Raw genomic sequence first — 13,087 nt, forward strand, 5'->3', positions numbered from 1 at the left:
AGTCCTCACACTTTTTTTGACCTCAGTTTCCCATTTCTCAGCAAATGAGCCCATGGGTTAATTTACAGGATAACTAATGTGATTGTGAATAACTGGGGATGACTATATTTGTCCTGTGTTCCCTCATCAGAATCAACTCAGTATTTCTCATGTGCCTGCTGTGTGCCGGGCTCGATGCTGGGGTCCAGTTCTGAGACCTCACAATGCTTGCCTTCTTGGAGCATGCATTTCAGTGGAGGGTACAGGAGGTTGACAGGAGCTCTGAGCAGAGGGGTGATAGGTGTTCCTAAAGAGAAGGACAAGGCGCTATGAGGACCTGCTTCAGGTCAGGTAGTCTGGGAAAAGCTCTTCGGAAGTGGTGACATGTAGTCTGAGACCTGAACTGAACAGTGGGAAGACCAGCCATGTGAAAACCTAGCGGGGGAGCATTCCTGGGAGCAGGAGCAGTGCACAGGCAGGACCTGAAATGGCAAGGACTCTGCCAGCACTTCTTTGAAGGAGTGGGTGCCTTCCACCTTCTGACCAGCTCCCAGAAGTGGGCTCTCGGAACTTTCTTCCTGAGCCATTTCTGCCTCTTTTTTAAATTTCAAACTTGATTTTTAAAATATGTGGTAAAATTGGTAGGTTTTCCTACTGGAGGTTAGTATATGTGTGTATATAAATGTGAGTTTGAAAGTGTGTGGTGGTGGGAGGAGGGAGGACGTCTGACCTTTCTGGGCTGAGTTTCAGTCTTGAGATGCTTCTCTTTTCCTGGGAAGGCAGGTGAGTTGACACTGCCTCTTTTGGGGGAGATGCCAGGGGTTGTCCCATCAAGGAAGCCTGGGCAGGGAGGGAAAGGCCACGGGGGTCAGATCCCAAGTCCATCACTTGCCAGCTGTGTGACTTTGAATGTATCTCTAAGCCTTTCTGAGCCATGATTTCCTCATCTGCAACCTCCCTGGGTTGGCAAGATGATCAAAAGAGGTAACCGGTGTGTTTAGCAGGCTTTTGAGACTGGAAAGCCCACTCCTTATGTGTAGACCATCATCATTATCTCCAACCGCAGAGAGTCACAGAGCGCTGGAGCCGGGAGGAGCCTTCCAGATCCCGCCGGGGCTGGGCCGCTTATCTCAACAGCAGCAGTCACACATCTCTGAGGCAACAAAGCTCGAAGCTGTCATTTCAAAGTAAGAATTTTTTTGAAATGTTTGATTATGAGTCTGGGTGAATTTTTTCAGAATCCCAGATTGAAGGGACCTGTGAGATCACCCACCAAGGTTTCTCCCCAGGGCCACTTCCGGCAATTCTTCTCTTTGGAGGGGCTGTAAATCTTTGTTGTGAGGGGCTGTCCTGTCTAGTGCAGGGCACCCAGAACCCCTGGCTCCTGGATGCCATGAACACCCTCTAGTCACCATGTCAGCCAGTCTCCCTCCCCTGGCTCCCCATTTCTAAACACTAAGGGGGTCGTGCCCTAGTCCAATTCCTCTTTTTATAGATGGAGAAACTGAGGCCCAGAAAAGGACTCACAGCAAGCAGTGACTAAATGGAGACCCGGGTGCAGGTGTTCTGACCTTGGCCCCATGCCCTGTGCACTGGACCATGCTGTAGGTTGGCACAGGGGGAACCAGCCTTGTGGGCTGCTCACCAGCCAACATTTATTGGGACTTACCATTCACAGGTGCCAGGCAAGGCCAAGTCAGCCCCCTGGAGCTGGCTTGTAGGCCAACCCCTGGCTTTTGGACTGTGCACTCTTTCTTAGGTGTCCCTGGGGCAGTGTCTAGGGCAGCAGTCATGGGTCCAGAGCCACTTGCCCTAACCTCCCTGGCCACATCCTTATGGAGCCATGCTTTGCGGAGGGGAGAGGAGGTGGGGGAGGTGGCTGGGACCTGGCTGAGGAGGGCAAGGAGCCCTGGTTGAGCATTAGGATGCCAGTGGGCTAGTGGGACCCTCACCTGGTCCTGTTCAGAGAGGCATCCTGAGTTTGACCTTGGAATCCAGAATGAAGTTCTGTGGCTATGTAAGGGTCATAGCTGGGGTGAGGATCATCTTGGGGAAGTTAAGGATTGACAGGTGCAGTAATAGGTCCTAACATTTCTAGCCTTTTGCAGCTCACAGATGTATTCATACTAGGATTTCTCTTTGATTCTGACCCCAGGAGCCAGGAATTTTGCACACGTTACAAGTGAGGAAACCGAGGCTCAGAGAGGATGAGAGACTTGCTTAAGGTGACGTAAGTCCGAGGCAAAACCAAGCCAGACCTCTTTCCTGCAAAGCAGGTGAGGACATCTCAACGTCTGTGGCCTGGCTCTGTCCCCCTCCCTGTGAAAGCAGGCCTTCAGGGGCACCCCTACTCTCCACACGCCTGTGCCTGAGGCTTCTGGGGCAAGCCTGGAGCAGGAAGAGCTCACAGGCATTGCTGCTGAACCCGAAGCCAAGAGGTGCTTGTTCATGGCGGGCTTTCATGAGGCAGCCTGTGAACGGGTGATGATACTGCCGCGTCCCAGGCGTCAGCCTCGTGGTTTGCAGCGACCTCCTGGCACCAGGGTGGCGCGTTGTGCACTTTTCAGTGAGCCTGACCATGCTGGGTAATGAGAGACCAGTGCCAGAACATGCACTTCCCCAGACGGAATGATGACCCAGCGACTGGGGACAGGGAGGTGGCTCCACACGTCCTTGAGAGAGTCACCAGGGAGTGGCTGGGCACCAGGATGGGAAGTCTTCCTGCGGCTCTAGAGCAGAGAGAAACTCCTGCGCCTCAGGCATTGTGCGGGCCACAGATGTGTTTTACTTCACCTAATGGTGCTTAAAATTTTTAGACTTCATAGTCAGTATTTAAACTGACTCAGTGATTTCACACGAACACCCAGATTTCTGGCTTCTTCTGGAAATGAGACACCTGGCAGCACAGGGCCTGTCTGTGTGCACGTCACCGCTCACGAGCTGGGTTCCTGCCACCATCCTGCGTCTGGGCTGCCTGTCCACACGGCTCGTCCTGGTTCCAGAGTCAAGTGAATGCTTGGAAGGGCTTCTAACTCTAAGGACATTTTTGAAGTGAGTGTGGCTACTGTTCTCAAGTTAGTTAAAGAACTCGAGAGAGTGAAGTGGTGACTGAAAGCAGCTGATGTGGGTGAGGACAACTCTACCTCAGTGTTGGAGAAACTGCTGCTGTTTTAGCAACTGGATGAGAATTCCCTTCTCGGGAGCCACGACTTGGTGGAAAGTGCCAGCTCTCGGAAGGTAGTTGCCACTGGCACCACGTGTACAGAGGAGGCCAAACCCACCCTGGGAGCTGGTGGGGAGACTGTCTGCTCCAGAGAGAGAGCAGAGAGCAGCAGGACGGAAGCTGGCTGGGCCACATGCTCCTTCCCCACAGACTTCTGCACCTTCAGAAAGTTCTACAAAAATTCAGGACATGTTTGATGGGTGAGAGGGGAAGGGGGTGACCCTGGCAAAAGGACTGGGACTTGTCCCGGGGTGATGTGGGGTGGAAGAGAGATGGTATCCGTGAACCAGGAGCTGCACTGTGCCCATGAGGAAGGCTGGGAGCGGGAGGAAATTCCTAGCAGGCTCGGGATGTCCTCCCCACCTTGGGGGTTGAGGCAGTACTTCCGGTATCTCACGGCCCACAAGGGCCCAGCTGACACTGGGATATGTGGAAATACGGGTTAACTATTCATATGATCACCTGATTTTTGGAGAAGCAGGGTTATTGATTGGAAACGTCTGTGGGCCAAGCCTGGGCAAGCAAGCTCCTTCCCCTCTGAGTGCTGACATCTGGTGAGCCTGGGGTGGCCACACCCAACGGGAAGCACAGGCCCCTGGTAGGCTGCCTGGAGTCCGGCTGCACCCGCCCTCAGCAGGACCAGGGTGCCCACCACCCTGACAGCAGAACCTGGCTTTCTTCCCGCGGTCCTGGGACCAACCTGGGTGTCCGGGCCTCTGCCCGTCAGGGTAGGGGTGGGGGTGGGGGGAGTGAGTAGAACAATGGAAGGAGAGCAGACAGGAGAGAACAGAAGAGAAGAGAGACTTGTGTCCCTCAGACACAGACATGGTACAGTAAGACTCTGAGATGCTGGAAATTAAGTCCTGAGAATAAACGAGAACAAGAGTTGAACGAGTCAACAGCCACTGGGTTTGAGCACTAACAGGAAAATGACTGAGGAAGAAACCCCTGACCCCATCTCTGCTCCCTGACCCCTGCTCTCCTGCCTAGTTACTCCGCCGCCCCCGCTGGGCCCCAGCCTGGTCGAAGGCTCCTTCCTGCTTCCTGTTTCTCAAGCGATTTGGCCCCTTTCTCTTGCCTGTCAGTGGAGCTTTCTGAAAAGGGTGCCTGTACCTCCACCTACATTCTTTACCTCCCAACACTCACCCCCAAGCCACTGCAGTGCTCCCCGTGGACTCCACGACCTCCTAGTGGCCAAAGGCAGGGGACCCCGTTTAGTCCTCTGCTCCCGGAGGCCACCTGAAGGAATCATGCTCTCACTTCCAGCCCTGCCCTCTCCCGGTTCTTTGATTCTTTGCCCTCCGACCCCTCCAACTTAACATTTCTCAGTCAGAACTCATTACTTTCTCCCTTAAACCTTCCATCCCTCCCGGGTTTGCTAACTCAGAGACCTGCCTCACGTCCACCCAGGTCACGCCGGAACCTGGGCTGCCTTCCAGGACCTCGCTACCTCTCATGCCCTTTGCCCTCACTCATCTCCTTCCCGCCCCAGCTCCTCCTCCATGCTGCTCCGGAGCAATCTTCTACATAAAGGCTATGATACCACACTCAGAGACCCTCAACAGCTTCTCAAACCGTAGGAAAGTCACTCAGACCCACAAACCGGGCTTCGTGACCCTCTGTGATCAGATTCCGCATATCTGACCAGCCCTGCATCCCATGACCCAAACTCACCCACGGCCCAGCCCCATAATCTCCCTCCGGGTCCTTTACTCAGCCTTTTCTTTGTCCTGGGATGCCCTTCCTTCACCCCTTCCTCCATCTTTGCAATCTTTCTAGGTCCTCTCACCCGGAGTCCTCCCCTCCGAGGCCCCCTGTGCTTCCTGCCTCTCTCTTTGGGGAGGACTGTGGCCTCGTGCTGGAGACACCTATGTGGGAATTTTTCCTCTCCTCTACCTCCCCCACCCCTTTACCACATGTGCTTCCTCTGCCGCCCTGCACGTGCTGACTGCTCACTGTGTGCCACATTCTGCGCTAAGCGTGTTGGGTACCCTGTCCCATTTCCTCTAAACAATCACACAGGATTGAGGTCTAGTATGACCCCCATTTTAGGGGATGCTGAATGAGGCTCGGAGCAGCTGAGCCACAGGCTCAAGGTTACACAGGCATTCAGTGACAGCTGGGACTTCCCAAACTTTTGCTTTAGACCATAAATCCAGAACTACCCAAAAAGATGCCCTGGTCACTGGTGTGCCAGCAGCGGGTTACAAATGTCCCAGGATGGTGTGCTTTCCTCTGCCTGGGGCACAGGGCTGGGGCCAGGCACCTCCAGCCACAATCAGCTTCTGTGGTCACCCTCATGCTTGAGAACATTGCTTCCTGTGAGCGCCATGATGTGAAAAGGAGGGGAAGCCCTGCCCTAAGCTAGACTTGGTCACAGCCCTGAGCCAGGTCAGGGCAGCACCTTCCTGGAACCTGCAGCCTGGCCTGGGAATACCTGCTGAAGCCCACTCCCCGCGTCCTGCTCTAGGCCAGCACTCCCAGGCCAAAGGGCCTCCACGTGGGGGCAACTGTCCCTGGCCTGGGATGAGATCTGTGGCCCCATACATAAGAGGAGCTCTCAGGGGGCCCTGCCCAAGCTGCCCAGCTCAGTCCTTGGCCGGGGTGGCACGTCCCCTGCCCAGCCCGCAGCCCTCCCAGCCCAGACCTCGAGGCAGCTAAGCTGGCGCTGTTCAGCCCCGCCTAGCCATGCCCACGTGGTATCTCTCATCACCCTCTCACGGCAGTCTGCTGCTAACTCAGGGCACGACCTGGCTGGTGGTTCACAGAGACTCCCTGCTCTCAAGTCCAAGGCCATCTTGGTGTGAATAGGGAGGTGACAGAACTAGAGTGTGAAGATGCTCTAAATCAGGAAGCTGGAGCATTGGGATCCTGGACAGAACTACTATACTCCCCTGCTGCTGTGCTTGGCACTCAGTTTTACGGTTTTCAGTATCATTAGATCTGCCTAACGACGCGAGGAGTTTAGTAGGGCCATTAGACTTGCTGCTATTTTGCTTAGAACCCTGAGCCCAGGAATAGGCTGTAACTCACCCAAGGCCACACAGCAAGAAATCCAAGGACCTAGCACTTGAGCCCGGGGTCCTGACTCCTAGCCCAGGGTCCTCCATTGTTTGTGCTTCTCCCTGAAACTCTGGCTAGTTCTGGGAGTCTCAGCTCACCAAGGAGAAAGGAAGGTGGCGCTTGGACGAGCCTCAAGTGCTCCCCCCTGTTCTCCTCTGCATCTCGGATTTTACAGTTTGCCCATGGTGAAAAGGAAGCAGGGGACCCCACAGTGCCCTGGTGTAATGGACAGCCACCTGCCTGGCCTCTGGGCGAGGGTTCTGGCCCAGGGCTGTCACACGCTCAGTCTGAGCCCCAGGTTCTCCTCTGAGACATGCTGGGGTCACCTGCTTTGGGGGTTCTGAGCATCGAGCAAGAGCATGGTAATAAAAAAGACTACAAAGCCGAGGTGCACGCGCCCCATGCTAATACAATTGAGAACAACGCATCCATTTCATTTGCCTGTTGCCTTTCAAGGAGGCGAGCGTATTGGGAGCCCCATAAGTGCAGTGTTGCAAAGACTGTTCCAAAATAGGATGTTGTAACTGGTGCTGCTGCCATGGCTGGCTGTGCGCTGGAATCCCTGGGCAGCAATGGGCCGGGAGAGAGTGCACACCCCTTCCTCACTCTGCAGGGGCTTGTTTTCTGGGCCAGTTTCTGCACTGCCAGTGCTTTCTCCTCTGCACCAATGATGGAGTTTCCAAGGTGAACATGACACTCCAATTCACATAACTGAAAGCTGCTCTCAACTCATCTCACACACACCCATTAGCAACAAATATATATATAAATAAAAAAGTCTCCTGAGGTCACACCAAGTTTGTAGAATCACACAACTTTTGGGCTTAAGGAGACCCAAGCGTCTTCTTTCACTTCACTTCTTTAGTGTGCAGTCCACACCAAGCACTCATCCAACCTTTTCTGCACTGGGGATGGGACACTCCCTACCCTCTGAGGAAGCCTGTTCACTTTTAGATAAGCCAGGCTAAGACCTGAACTTCCTTCCCCATCCTATGCTGAGACCTGTATCCCCAGGACTGCTCCCGCTGGTCCTGGCTCTGCCGTCCAGGGCCCTGCCGGTCATGACTCCTCCCTTGGCTCCAGGAAAGCCCCTCTGAGCCTTCTCTTAGCTGGGTTGGCACCAACCCTTTCTACATGACACAGTTTTTTATTCTTTGCTCATCCTGGCCACCCTGCATCTTGTCACCGTCTCCAGAGGGTCTGGGGTCTGGGGTCCAGATGAGAACACAAGTCTCCAGTGGGGTCTGAGTGGGTAAGACTTGTCTCCTCCCCACGCCTGGGGTCCCACTCTCCCAGGGCGGCCCCGAGCCTGCAGCAGCTACTGTGAGCCACGCCACAGCATGGCGCTTGGCAGTCCACACCGTCAGTGTCCTCAGTGAGGGGATTACTGGTGCTTGAAACAGACACAGACACAGACACACACACACACACACACACACACACACACACACACACACACACACACACACACACACACACACACACACACACACACACGTCTGGTGTTCCTAGGGGATCTAAGGAACCCTAGGTCACGTGAAGCAGGCCCCTGAGGGTTTTCTCTGCTGTCTCTGCTGAGAAATGCACTGGCGGCCTCCCTGTCATCCCTCTTGGCACTTTAGGGTCTCCTTTTCCGTGCGGGATGTGCTGCCTAGTGTGCGATTCCAAAAATAGGCCAGCAAAGGTTACTGAGAAGTGGTCTTAATGATCTCACTGAAAAATAACTTAAAAGACCCAAACAAGAGGAGGGAGTAGGCAATACAGAGATGAAATGGGTTCAGGGGAATAAGAACAAAAACGTAGATTTAAGGAGTGTTGAAGTTGTACATTTTTCCTATTAACCAAAGAATGTGGTATGGCTTTGGCACAGCATGAAGTAAACATATAATCACTTCTAACTTTAACTTAGTGTTTTTCACTATATGATCACATCTGCCCCCTAACACTCCCATGAAAGATAGGACAGGAAGTACTAGCCCTTTTTTACAGATGAGGAAACTGAGGCTTAGAGAGGTGAAGTGGACTGACCAAAGGGAATGAAGGACTGGCAGAGGCTAGCACTCCCGGGACATCTCATCTGCTCACCCACAGTTCCGAGCCCCTGTACAGTTAGGTGGGAGTCGCATGGCTAATTCTGGCCAATGGGTAGTGGGCTGGAGTGACATTTGACCTCTGTGGCCTGAAGCATAGAAAAGCTGTTTGCAAGATCTGCGTGCTGCCTTGTGTTGGGGCCCAGATCACAGAGCTGCCTCATGGGAGACAGTTGCCTCGGAGACCACCTGGATTCACAGGTGGACTTTATATGACTGAGAAATAGAGCTTAGCTGCCAAGATTTAGGGCTTCATTATTACCTCAGCCTCTTCCAGCCTATCCTGGCTAATGTGGAAGGGCAGTTAGTTTTTACATTATCACGTGTCAGGCCCTGTGCTCAGGACTTGCACATGTTTCTCCCCGCCCCCATGCAGTCCTTGAAGCTGTCCTGTGAGACAAGGATAATTCTTGCTCTTTACTGTGTAGGAAAACGGAGACATGGAGAAGCAAAGCCGCTTGCCCAGGATCACAGAGCCACTGAGGTGTGGACTTGGAAGCCGAATCTGGGTCTGATTGGAAAGCCTCGATGAACTCTGGTGATGTGCAGAAACAGATGGCTATTGTGTCCCAGCACCCTGTTGGGCTAAATGCTTTCTTTGAAGATGGAAGATTGCACAGACTGCTTTTCTCATTCAGATTTGATGCCTGAGTAAAACCCTTGTGCTGTGATTTATTATAGCAACACTGATTTTCCAATTTTAAGACAACAATGCAGCATGAAATAAAACGAAAAGAAAACACCGAAACATTTGAAACCTTTGCTTTTGATCCTTATTGTGTCTTGCTTGAGCTGTTCAGGGCCTGCCTCCTCTTCCCCTCCTGCCTCCATTCATCCCCCGCGTTCCCCAGTTCTGAGGCTCTGCCTGAGCCACCTTTCTAAAGCAGAGTCTGTCTATGCTCCCTCCAGCTCAAAAGCCACAAAAAGGCTCTTCATCCTCCAGCAGCACTTCCTAAATTACACTCCTCAGAATATGTAAATGTAAATATGCTATAGCCTACAAATAAAGAGTTCCATGGCCAAAGATGTTTTGGAAATGCTAATTTAAATGTTTTTATTATTAAAAATTAAAATGAAAAAATTTTAGTTAAAAGTTTTTGGGTAAACTTCAGGACTTTTCAGAGTCTTTAACATACTAAAGCCCATACATTGTACATTTCCAAGAGGCAGATACCTCGTTTCTGGGATTTCTTAAACTTTTGGACCATGAAATCTCCCCGTTCCCTTTTATTTGGGGACAGCTAATGGGATTAGCATTCCATGCTGTATACCGGGGGAAGATGCTGGCTTTCAGGGTAAAGTCTGGACTTCTCAACTAATATTCAGGGTCTCCCAGGATCTGTTGCCAGCTCACCTTCCAGCCTCATCTCATAAACCCTTGCCTCCGTCTACCCCAGGGTTCAGCTCCTCTCGCTCCCCCCGCCTGGGACATCGTACTGTTTCTCACTGAGGGGTAGGTTGTGTGATCTCTGAGCTGTGACCTGGAGGGGAAACAAGGGTTGTGGAACAATGTCAGAAACTTAACACAATACAGCCTCTATTTGGGAGAATGTTAAAAACACTCGATTAGTGACGTGGTTGAGATGAAAATGGGAATGATGATTGTGCAACTAATTGAAGGCATGTGTTTACCGAGGCTCAAAGAATCCCTTTTAGAAGTGGGAACTGGGCCCTCATGTGCCAATGAACAAGGCAAAATGGGTGCATGCTGGAAACAAAAAGCACCAAGATATGCTGGGCAGAACCAAAGATATTAACGTAATTAATAAAGTAATTAACATGCACAGGAAGGAAAAAGCTGCCAGGAGGCTGATAAGAGAGGGTTATTAAAAAAGAATGAGCAGTGTAGCAGGGAAGTGAAATTAAGTTTTGCATTTCTTTTTTATCATGGACCCCCAAAATACTCTATGAGTAATAAATAGGCCTTGATTTACTGCGAAAATACCAATGAGGCTGGGGCCAGAATTTGCTGTTGACCCTCTCCCTTGCAAAATAAACAGACCACTCACTCACTCACTCAGTCAGCCAGTCACTGAGAATGGAGGGGGACCTACACCCAGTGGTGTAGCTGAGGGCAAGGTGGTTAAAGATGTCAGACCAGGGGCCAGACTGCCTGAGCTCTAGTCCCAAGTCTGCCACTTAGAAACGCTGGAACCCTACAGGAGCTATTTAGCCTCATTGTTGCCATCTGTAGAATGGGTCTAAACACAGTACCTCCTCCTAGGACTGAGGATTAAATATACTGATAGGAGTAAAGCCCCTAGACCAGTGCCTGGTCCAAGTGAATGGCTCAGACAGGGTCAGCTGTTACTATTGTCACCACCAACGCCCCCCACCCCATGCCATGGCAGTTTACCCAAGCTCCCTGTTAACATACATTCAGAAAGTATTTCAAAGGATTCATTAAGAAAATCAGACCAAACTCATGTCCCTTCTTGTCATTTCTCCTCTGTCTGGTCCCTAGAGCGTTCAGGGGAAGGTGGAAACAGGCACACGAGGGCTGGTTTAACTGGGAGATTATCCTCAGTCAATTCTCTGGCTCAGGGACTTTGGGCAAGACTCTATTTCCCCAACATAGAAACGAGGGTCTGTTTATGAGATTTCTTAGGTCATTCAAGCTCTGAAATGCTATGCATCAACATTAGTCATACAGGCAAGTATCTATTGCAGAGAGCAAAAACAACCCTCCTTAGAGGCTCCTTCTCCTCCTCCTCCTTGGCTGTTTTTCAGCTCTATTCCTGGCACTGGGGTCCTCCTGGGCCCTCAGGCTGGGAGCTGCAGAGTCATCGAGCTACTGTGCCTCCCTTATCTACACGTCCAACCGCCCCGAGCCCTGGGTCTTGGACCTCTGCCAATCTCAGCAACAGGGAACCTCGGCCCCAGCCCTTGGGGCTCAGGCTCTTGGGTCCTCACTGCCCCACCTCCCCAGCCTGTCCCTCCCCCGGAGAGATCTGTCTCCCCTGAACCCAATTTTCTCCTTTTCTCAAATTGTACTGAAAACATTTTTTCCCCAAACACATTGAAAGACTAAATAGTACAACGAACACCTGTGTACTCTCCTCCAGGAGTCAGAAATGGCTAACATTTTGCCACAATCTGCTCTCTCTCTACACACACACACACACACACACACACACACACACACACCCCTCCCCTCTAAACCATCTGAAAGTAAATTTCAGACTCACTCTAGTTCTGAATGAATGAGTACATAGTCCTAAATAACCACAATATTATAATACCTAAGAAAAGTAACAACAACCTCATAATAATATTGGAGAGCCAGGCTGAAATTTTATTAAGACCTTGTTGTGTTGTTCCGCTACTGAAATTCCTTTAATGGCTCCCCGTTGCCTCCACATTATGGTACAAGCTCCCTCCAGCTCTGCTCTTACTTCCTACCCACAAGCAGCCAGATTCAACTGACTCTCGAACTTTCCCCTAGGCATACCCTCCAGTTTCCTGCTCATGGATTTTCATCCTGGAATGCCATTGCCTCCAATATCTTCTTGAGGTTTTGCCCATCATATAAAGCTTAAAATTCCATGCTGTCCAAGGAAACTTTAAAGGTTTTATTCTACTTGAAATGCATCTTCCTTTCCATATCTCTGTAACACGTGGGAAGCTAGTGCGATAACATATTTCACACAAGGAGGAAGGCAGAGATGAAAGTCTTACAGAAAAATGGAATTGATCCCTGATCAAACTGTGCCTGAATTCCTAATTACCACTAGAACCTTCCAGGTTGTCAATACATTCTCTCTACTGTGCACTCCAATTTGAGTTACTTGCAGTCAAAAACATCCGAATGAATACTGTAGAGACTAGGGCTGATGATCCTTCAGCCTTCTAAAGCTGTGATGCAACAGTAGAAAAATACAACGCATTATGCCCAGTTGCATCGGACACTTGTTGTTCCCTAAGATCACTTCCCCCTCTTCCTACCCTTGTTTTGGAAGGCTTGTCACCTGGAATGCTCTCGTATACCTTGTCCTGTCTTTAAAAAATGAGATAAAATTCATACAAAAATTCACTATTTTAGCCATTTTAAAGTGTATAAGCAGTGGTTTTTAGTATGTTTACAATGTTGTCCAACCATTACTACTATCCAATTCCAGATAATTCTTACCACTTCAAAAAGAAATGCCATACCTGTTGGTAGTTACTCCCCATTCCCTGTCCCCAGCCACTAATCTTTCTGTCTCTATGGATTTGCCTATTCTGGACATTTCAATAGATTGAATCATACAATATGTGGCTATTTATTTATTTATTTATTTTGGTGGGGGTAATTAGGTTGATTTATTTTAATGGAGGTACTGGGGATTGAACCCAGGACCTTGTGCATGCTAGGCATGCGCTCTACCACTGAGCTACACCCTCCCCCAATATGTGGCCTTTTAGTGTCTGGTTTCTTTCACTGAACATAACGTTTTCAAGGTTCATCCACATTGTAGTGTGCATTAGAACGGCATTTCTCTTTATGTCTGAATGATGTTCAATCGTCTGGACATATCACATTATGTTTATCCATTCATCAACTGATGGACATTTGGGTTGTTCCCACTTTTTTGGCTATTGTGAATAATGCTGCTATAAGTATTTATATACACACTTTCACTTCTCTTGAATGAATGGATACCTAGGAGTGGAACTGCTGGGTCATGGGGTAACTCTGTTTAATTTTTTGAGGAACTGCCAGACTGTTTTGTATAGCTCGAGTTTTCTTTAG

At 50.4% G+C, this 13,087-nt stretch overlaps 1 protein-coding gene and 1 long non-coding RNA gene across 9 annotated transcripts in view; one reads left to right on the forward strand and one right to left on the reverse strand.

Moving 5' to 3' along the window:
* Window positions 1-9,335, forward strand: part of LOC116280322 (uncharacterized) — a 45,102-nt gene extending 35,767 nt beyond the window's left edge. For 4 of the 5 annotated variants that reach the window (XR_012072110.1, XR_012072106.1, XR_012072107.1 and 1 more), the window contains 3 exons: window positions 1,046-1,166; window positions 2,135-3,402; window positions 8,784-9,335. This is a non-coding gene — a long non-coding RNA (uncharacterized lncRNA). The remainder of the gene's footprint in view (window positions 1-1,045; window positions 1,167-2,134; window positions 3,403-8,783) is intronic. The other variant, XR_012072108.1, reaches the window with a different exon arrangement.
* GABBR2 (gamma-aminobutyric acid type B receptor subunit 2) overlaps window positions 1-13,087 on the reverse strand; it is a 354,329-nt gene that overhangs the window by 22,642 nt on the left and 318,600 nt on the right. The gene's annotated exons all lie outside the window — the stretch shown is intronic.

This window comes from Vicugna pacos, chromosome 4 (assembly GCF_048564905.1).
Source record: "Vicugna pacos chromosome 4, VicPac4, whole genome shotgun sequence".
NCBI classification, from domain to species: Eukaryota; Metazoa; Chordata; class Mammalia; order Artiodactyla; family Camelidae; genus Vicugna; species Vicugna pacos.